This window comes from Poromitra crassiceps (genome assembly GCF_964638095.1).
Source record: "Poromitra crassiceps genome assembly, chromosome: 8".
NCBI classification, from domain to species: domain Eukaryota; kingdom Metazoa; phylum Chordata; class Actinopteri; order Beryciformes; family Melamphaidae; genus Poromitra; species Poromitra crassiceps.
The window spans coordinates 55,476,289-55,484,354 of record NC_139629.1 but is presented as its reverse complement, the minus strand read 5'-3'; positions in this window follow the sequence as shown (position 1 = coordinate 55,484,354).

Genomic DNA, 8,066 nt, shown 5'->3' with positions numbered 1-8,066 from the left:
TCTATGAAGAAAAAACTACATGGAAATGCATGCTACTATAACTGAAATATTCAGTTTATTTAGCAGAGTTAATTTGACATGTATTTGGATTTACAATTGCTCAAGTTATATGAAAATACTACAACATGCGCTCTGCATTTTGTATTATTTATAGTGTAAATAATACAAAATGCAGAGCGCAGAGCTTGTCATTCTTTGATTGTGCCTCATTGTATTTTTTTTTACAGGAAATTCAGAGGTTTTTGGAAGGCACTCTTGATGGGAAATCAGTATTAAACAGTTTGGATGAAGTGCAGTCCATCACCAGCAAGCAGAGAAAGCTACTTGTACGACTCCTTGTCTCCCACCTGCTGGAAACCAATGGCGAAACGTGAGTGAGCTATAAATTGGCCACACCAGCTGACACTTTCACACAGATGAGAGATACTCAATGGACTTCAACAACAGCTGAGAGCATTAGCTACTGTATACTCTCTGTTGAAGTTATTCGTAGCTGTAATGAAACTATGCATATCTCAGCTCCTGTAGGGCTTGGCGCTATAGCAAAAAAAATGAATGAAAAAATTATATAAAATATCAATCAATCAAATATCAATCAATATTTATAATTATTGATACCATTTTAATTACCTATTTTTAATAAAGACCACTTTAACCATTTTATTTTGAATCACCTCATTTATGAAGGCAGATGCGGCTAGTCTATATGCACAGTGGATTGACATCACTCATCTATTAGCCTATTCAACATGCACCCAAATCAGCCATTTTGTGTCTAAAAGCTTGGAAGTAAATCAGGTGCAAGCAAGACATTGATTAGAACCCCAGACGTTCAGGCTTCCAGTTGGCTGCTTGTAAGGCTGACAAACTTCATCAACTGCTGTTGTCTACTTAACAGGCCCTCCACAGATATCAAGAAAGCACTTGCCATGGTGCTGGTGGGGTCATCCCTATGTTCCCCGGGTCCTATGTTCCCCGTTTTTCCCAAATGGTGTCCACCCGCTATGCCGACCACCCGCAATGCCGACCTTAGGTTTAGGCGTGGGGGTGGGAGAGGTTAGGTTTTGGGTTAGGGTCTGGGGGAGGTTAGGTTTGGCGTGGGGGCTGGGAGAGGTTAGTGAAAAACGGGGAATATAGAACCCGGGGAACATAGAACCCGGGGAACATAGACATGATCCTGTGCTGGTGAATGAATTTCCATGTCTTAAGGATGCTACAGGCAGTGGTTACGTAAGTTCATCCAACTATACATAAAAGGATCAATCAGTACATTTTAGCCACAAAAAGTAAATGTATAAAAAGGAATATGTTCTCATATATGTTTTTCATGAGGTGATGGTTCAAATTGTTTTGTAGGCTTAGCCTTTGTTCACACCATACGCCAAAGCCACATTGAACTGGAGTGTCACATAAACCGGTCACACAAGAAGCACTCTCTTTTCCTCAGCGCTTCGCCCCCGCCCACAACTTGCATTTACTTCATGCCTTACAGCTTCACGCTTGGAAAATAGAACAGAATCCTGAACGATCGCCTCAGCGCAGCTTCAGCATGGCTTGAGCGTGGCGTGGCGTGCGGCTGGTGTGAACGGTCTCGCCTGTTAACAAGGACGCCGAAATAAAACTGTGTGGCTTTGGCGTATGGTGTGAATGAACTCTTAGCATTACAAAATTAGAACCATATTGTGGGGGGGGGGGGACTAAATCCGATAGCTGTCAGTATTGAGTTCCATAAATAGCGAAATTGGTTGTTTTTGAACATACACCATTTTCAAGAAATTTGTTGATTGCTCCTTAAAAGCTGAATTTAATAATGTTACAGGGAGCTTGGTACACACCTGGTCGAAGACAGAGACCTGCCACAGGTTTCCTGGAGGAGCACTTGAGGAATGTCAGAAAGCGTATGAGAAAGCATCAGCGACCACGTCACCATGAACCGCAGGAGGACCATAACGTCAACTATCCACCAGGTAATGGATCATAATTTCCATTTCATTTACAGTTTCCATGGCCATTATTTTCCAGTAGGGATTCCAGGGGTAAAAGCGCTTTTTTGTTATATTTTCTGTCTTGTTTTTATGCCTCCGCCCAGCAATAGCCATGGCCGGAGGCATTATGGTTTCGAGTTGTCCGTCCGTCCGATTCTCGTTAACGCAATATCTCAGGAACGCTTTCATGCAATTACTTCAAATTAGGCTCAAACGTCCACTTGGACACAAACATGAACTGATTCGATTTTGGTGGTCAAAGTTCAAGGTGACTGTGACCTCACAACCGTTCGTTTCATGTTCGTTAATGCAATATCGGAACGGCTTGATGGAATTTAATCAAATTTGTCTCAAAGGTCCACTTGGACTCAAGGAAGAATTTTTTTGCTTGTTAACACATTCACTGCCAACCGTTTTTTCAATACTGTAGGTAGCTTCTGCCAAGGGTTTTTTTGAGGATTCTGGCTCATCTTTCAAGAGCCGAGGATTATTTTCTGCTAGGACTTTGTGAACACAAAATATCTCAAAAGAACTAATAGAATGTGTGCTTTCTCTGTCTAAAAGAGTTAGTTTTTATCATGTTCTGTTATGTAGGCATTAGCAGTTGAATACAGCATGGTTTCAGCGTCTGAGAAGGAAAGCTGAGAAAAATGCATTTTTGTGAAATTCGATAGAACAGTCACTTTAACTATTTATTTTTGGCATCAGTGAGACATCAGACATCTAAACAATATAGTTCTGAACAGTAATTTCCTCCATAACAGCACCCCCACCCCCCTCTCCTTCAAACTCCTCCCTCCGTGGGTGTGTCTCTGGTGGCTTTGCAGCGTTTGTCACAGGCGAGTCTCTGCCTGTCTGTGCTGCCTGGCGGCCGCTCGTCGGGCGAGTCTGGATGGGGCTCGTTCGTTTCAGGGTTTTCGGTTGTGAGCTCAGCTGGCATGAAGCTGCGTGCAATTCTGGGCTTTCTGCTGGTGTTTCAAAGTGTGTTGCACCCAGAATCTATTTTTGGAATGCCCCACCGCCAGCTCCCAGCGCGAAAGCGAAAGCGTTTTCGCCAATCCATTTTCATGAGAATGGCTTCCTCACGCTGCTGTTTTTGCTTGGCTTTCTCTAGTCTGGAGAGCACTGTCGCCACTTAGTGGGTCGGTAAAATAGGTTATACACATTCAATAGCTCCCATATTTTTATAGGAGATGTAAAAGGGTTTGATCCACGTCCCACCGTCAAAAAAAACCCGAGATAACTCGTCCACGGCAGTCAACCGTTGGATTTTTTTTGACGAGATAACTCGTCGACGGCAGTGAACGTGTTAATGCGATTTATCAGGGACTTCACAAAATGTTAGTTCATAGAAATTTTGTTTAAGTCTGAAAAGTCATGAAAATCCATTGGTCAACATGTGTATGAACCATACAGGAGGGTTTGCAGGCCTATCTGTACTCTTTGCTTTTTACCTAGTGTGAAGCTGAACCGAACCAGCTGAAAAACTAAACAATGTCTCATTCTTGCATCTGGTCCAAACCAAACTGGACTATGCAGGTCTGAAAATGACCTAAAGCTTATAGACAAAGTGATCCATGTAATTCAACAGCAGCCATTCAAGATTAACAAGTATTGATCATTTGTAACATAAAGCACACTTTGTCTTTAATTTCGGTTTATTCACCTTATGTTCAGACCTTACAGTGGACCAAATTCTTCCGGGTCCTTCTAACACTTCCGGCGGTCACGGCGCAAAATAAAAGTTGTTTTTGGAGCGGACAGTGAAGGGGTAAAATAAATAACGTAGCCTACTACTTTGAGCCGGTACACAGCAAGCAAGCGAGTATCCACTGTTAGCCAGGTCAGATAACGTTATCGTCGACAATGACGAGCACTTTCTTGTAAAACATACCTGGACTCCAACAAAGAAAGCTTCAGATTGTTTCCTCTCCTCCGAGGCAGCGCGATAGCAGCGCGAGCCATTAACGTCAATAAAGACCCGCAGACGTTAACGTAATTCCCTGGAATGCGAGACTTAACGAGCCAGTTACATGGCGTTGCATTCTTAGACATTGCCGTTTGCTTTTATTTGGTATGTTACATACAATTGGCTAAATTATTAGTTAATTCAGAGTTAGATGATATTGGAGCAGCGCAGCCATTTTTTATTTTATTTTATTATTATTTTTAGCCGGAAGTCGTAGGACGGCCACAGAACCGGGTCAAATGGGCGTGGCTACATAAGGTGAATACAAGTGATCCCCTGTACAGAGGAGTGGCTTTGTGTGTTTACAAACTGAGTTTGTGCACTTGGCACACTCTAGTGGTCAGGAATAGCTTAGTGCAGGTTTAAACAACTAGATAGCATTTTTTTTACAGGCACATAAAACAATAGTAGCTTCATGCTTGCACTTTATCATCCTTGTTCAACATAATCTAGTTTGTCTCCAGAGGAACTGCTTGACATGGTTGACTGGTTGAAGGTCCATAAGTATCCAGTCTGTGAAGTTGAAGCTTTTATGAAGCAAACCGCTATCAGCAGAGGCAAGTGGATTCGCAGCAATGGGTCTAAAAGCATCCCGGAAATATTGACAGAGTTCCCCAGGCTTGTAGACAATCCAGGCATGGTAAGAATTTATTTTTGCTATTGTGGATTTATTTATTTTTATTTACTGTCCTAGATGAAATATTGAGTTTTCAGAAATAGTCGTGGAGCAAGCCCATGAAATTTCCACCTACCAACATCTAACCGTTTTCAAGTTTACAAATTTGAAATGGTTAAGCTGTGATTATTTGAAGTGTGTATTCAGCATTTTGAAAGATATTACAGCTCACATCGACCATACAATAAATTGACCTTTACTCGCCCTGAAAATTTGTGTACAGTAGGTACTGAATATTACTGCCTGTCTTAAGATCAGTTTCTGCTGGTCAGTTTCACGTCACCCGGCAAATGAAATGGGTAATTCTCAGTGCAGGCAACATGGAGGGAAGGTGAACTTTTTCCATTTCCACAGAACCAAGATAATTTATAATTACACTTAACATGCATGTCAGCGTCTAAAATCAAGTGGAGCAAATATGGAATATTGATGATATTGTAACGTTGTCTATCGGGCCATCACAAATCGCCAGACTATTTAAAGGGATACGCCATTTTGGGAGACTTGCCATATTGCCGACAGTAAATGGAGAATGTGGATGCCTTTTAGGGCTGTCTCTGACGTGTCGATTAGTCGAGGTCATCTTCTACGTAAATGCGTCGATATGCTTAACGTGCATCGATGCGTCATAATTAAGTGAAACAAAGATAGTTAATACACTAGATACCTCCGTTCCAATATCAGATTTCAAAGTAAAAGTTTTTAATGGCTTCTGTGTGTGTTAGACTTGTGTAGAATGGCTTTTATTTCGGGATGTCATCTATCACATGATTGTGTTATTCCCAACTCCCAAGTGACAGGGACAGGACAAGCTACAAAACATTGTCTACGATCATGTGGGAGTATTTTAGACCGAGACCCAACAATGTGCACTCTGTAACATTAAACTCCACAAATTGGAAATTAAGTAAACGTAACGTTATGTACATACACCCGGAGCGCACCTCATATTAAGATTATCGCCCAGCCTTACCACCATATAATTTCTTCAAAAACTGTTCAACTTACATTTGTTTCTCATGTTTTCAAAATGTATCAGATATCACAAGACTTCCAGCAGCTTCATCCTGAGGCAGCTGGAAAACTTTTTGAGAACTGGGCTGCTGTTGGTGACGGAATCCTTGCATATGCCCAGCGAGAGGGAAAGCTGCACCACTTAGTGTTGGATGAGATGACACCAGGTAAGCTAGTGCTGGATGATATGACACCAGATAAGCTATTTCATATATATATTTATGCTTACTTGCTTATGGCAGTCCATCGATGTCGATGATGACTTCATATCTCCCAGGGGTATAGAGGTATTCAGCGCTTGGTGCGCTCATGCCACCTCATCCACACACTTTTCCACAAGTGGGGCAGGTAAGTTTGGTATCTGGCTGCTGGACTGTACTTGTTGTGCGTACATGTCGTTGTGATCGTTTCTCTGCACATCTGTTTTTTATACACACACACACACACACACACACACACACACACACACACATATATATATTGTGGAGTCTCACCTCTATACCCCCGATCAGGTGAGAGTGCACATAGGGCCAGCGTACACAGTGGGGGGAGAGCCCAGCCCCGCCTTGGCCTGGTCATCGATTGGAGGTATGTCCCAAATTCTGTGCTCATCCAATTTGATGTGTTGGCACATGTGCGCTGCCTGATGAGCTGATGGCAGCTGCACTGAATGCCCAATCAAATGTGTTTGGTATTTAGAGCTCTCTCCCACTGTGTAGCTGGCTCTCCAGTGTGAAGGACCTCTCCCATCGGGCGGTAAGCTACTACTCCACTATTCTCTCTCCTATCGCATGGTTGCTATATGTTTAATGCATAATACTTACCTTGGCCTTTCTCTCTCTATTCTAGGCAATATAGGAGAGCGACTGAAGCTCCTGACTGAATTCTGTTTGTTGAAAGCCTGTTATGACCCTGGGGTCATATATCATCTGTATTGTCTTTCCTCCTGTACATTTGTATTGTCTCTCCTCCTGTATGATTGGTAGATGACTGGTGATGAGACTGATGTGTTCCAGCTTGGCTGAATGCTGATTGCTTGTGGGCTGCTTTGATTGGTTGGGGCCTAGGTGTATGCTGGCTGGTGATTGGCTGTGGACTCGACACCTGGACTATAAAAGCTTGCTGAGAACCGGCTGCCATCGTCTTCCTTCTTGCCAGCTTCCAACCGGCCTACATCAGTTCTGTTTAATGATGGGTTAACTTGCTTCCCTGTAGATCTGAGCTTGGTGCTCATTTATTGTTGTAATGGACTTTAGATACTTTTGATTGAGAAAGCCCTGGGAGTGTAGGGGTGGGTGGCCACTTTTTGTTTTGACATCTTTTCTCCTGTTTTTCTTATGATAGGCAGGTAAGACTCATGTATTTGGTTTATTTTTGGAAAGGTAAGGTTATTGATTTAGTATTTTATTTCTTATGTTTATTGTTTTGGCCGGTGTGCCATCCCTGACGTATTTTTCCCAAAGTGTGACAATAAATCACCTTTCTTTGGGCTTTAACACTGTGTTGGCTGATTGTTTGGGAGCTGGGAAGGAGGGGGTCCATGATTTCATGTTGCGCCTGGTGACCCCTAGGCCGGGTCGTAACATGAATTGGGGGCTCGTCCTACTTTTTTCTGGCAGTTCTGTCCGGTCGGTAAGTTGTACGGTAATGTATTTTCTTTTTTGTGGACTGTGTTCTCCTGGTTGGTAGGTTTGACTGGCATTATGGAATTCAATCTGAATGAGTTTACTGAAGATCCATCTGCTCAAAAATTGGATAAATGTAGAAAGAAGGATTTAATTGTAATTGCTAACCACTTTAATGTGCAGGTGCCAAGCAATGCCAAGAAGGCTGAGATCAAGGTGAAGCTGTGTGCGGGGTTGAGGGAGCAAGCAGTGCTGTCTGTGCCTGAAGGGGCTGAAAATGGTGAGGAGAAACATGGGGAGCAGGTTCAAGCCAAGGGGCAGGTGCCACCTCTGGGCACCTGCCCCAGGCATGAATGCTGAGGAGCTGAGATTGGTGCTCCGGATTAAGGAGGTAGAGGTGAGGCAAAAAGAGCTGGATAATGAAGCATTGCATATGCGGCTGCAGAGCAGTCAAACCAGCAGCCCGCCCCCTACCCACCAACAAGCAACTCCTCCCGACCGCCAGGACACTTTTGACGTAAGCCGGCACATAGCACTTGTTCCTACATTCAGAGAGGCTGATGTGGATACCCAGCTAGAAATTTTTTGTTCTAAGAACGTTCTGAGAAGGTTACGCAAAATGTTCTTGTAATATTTTTCGCGGCAAGTTTTCTTTTAGTTCCCAGAATGTTCTATGATAACATTCTCTAAAAACATTCAAAAAATGTTTGTTGATAACCTTCTTAAAATGTTTGGTGACAACATTGCTAGCACATTATGCCATAATGTTCTTAAAAACGTTCTCCGCGGGTAGTTTT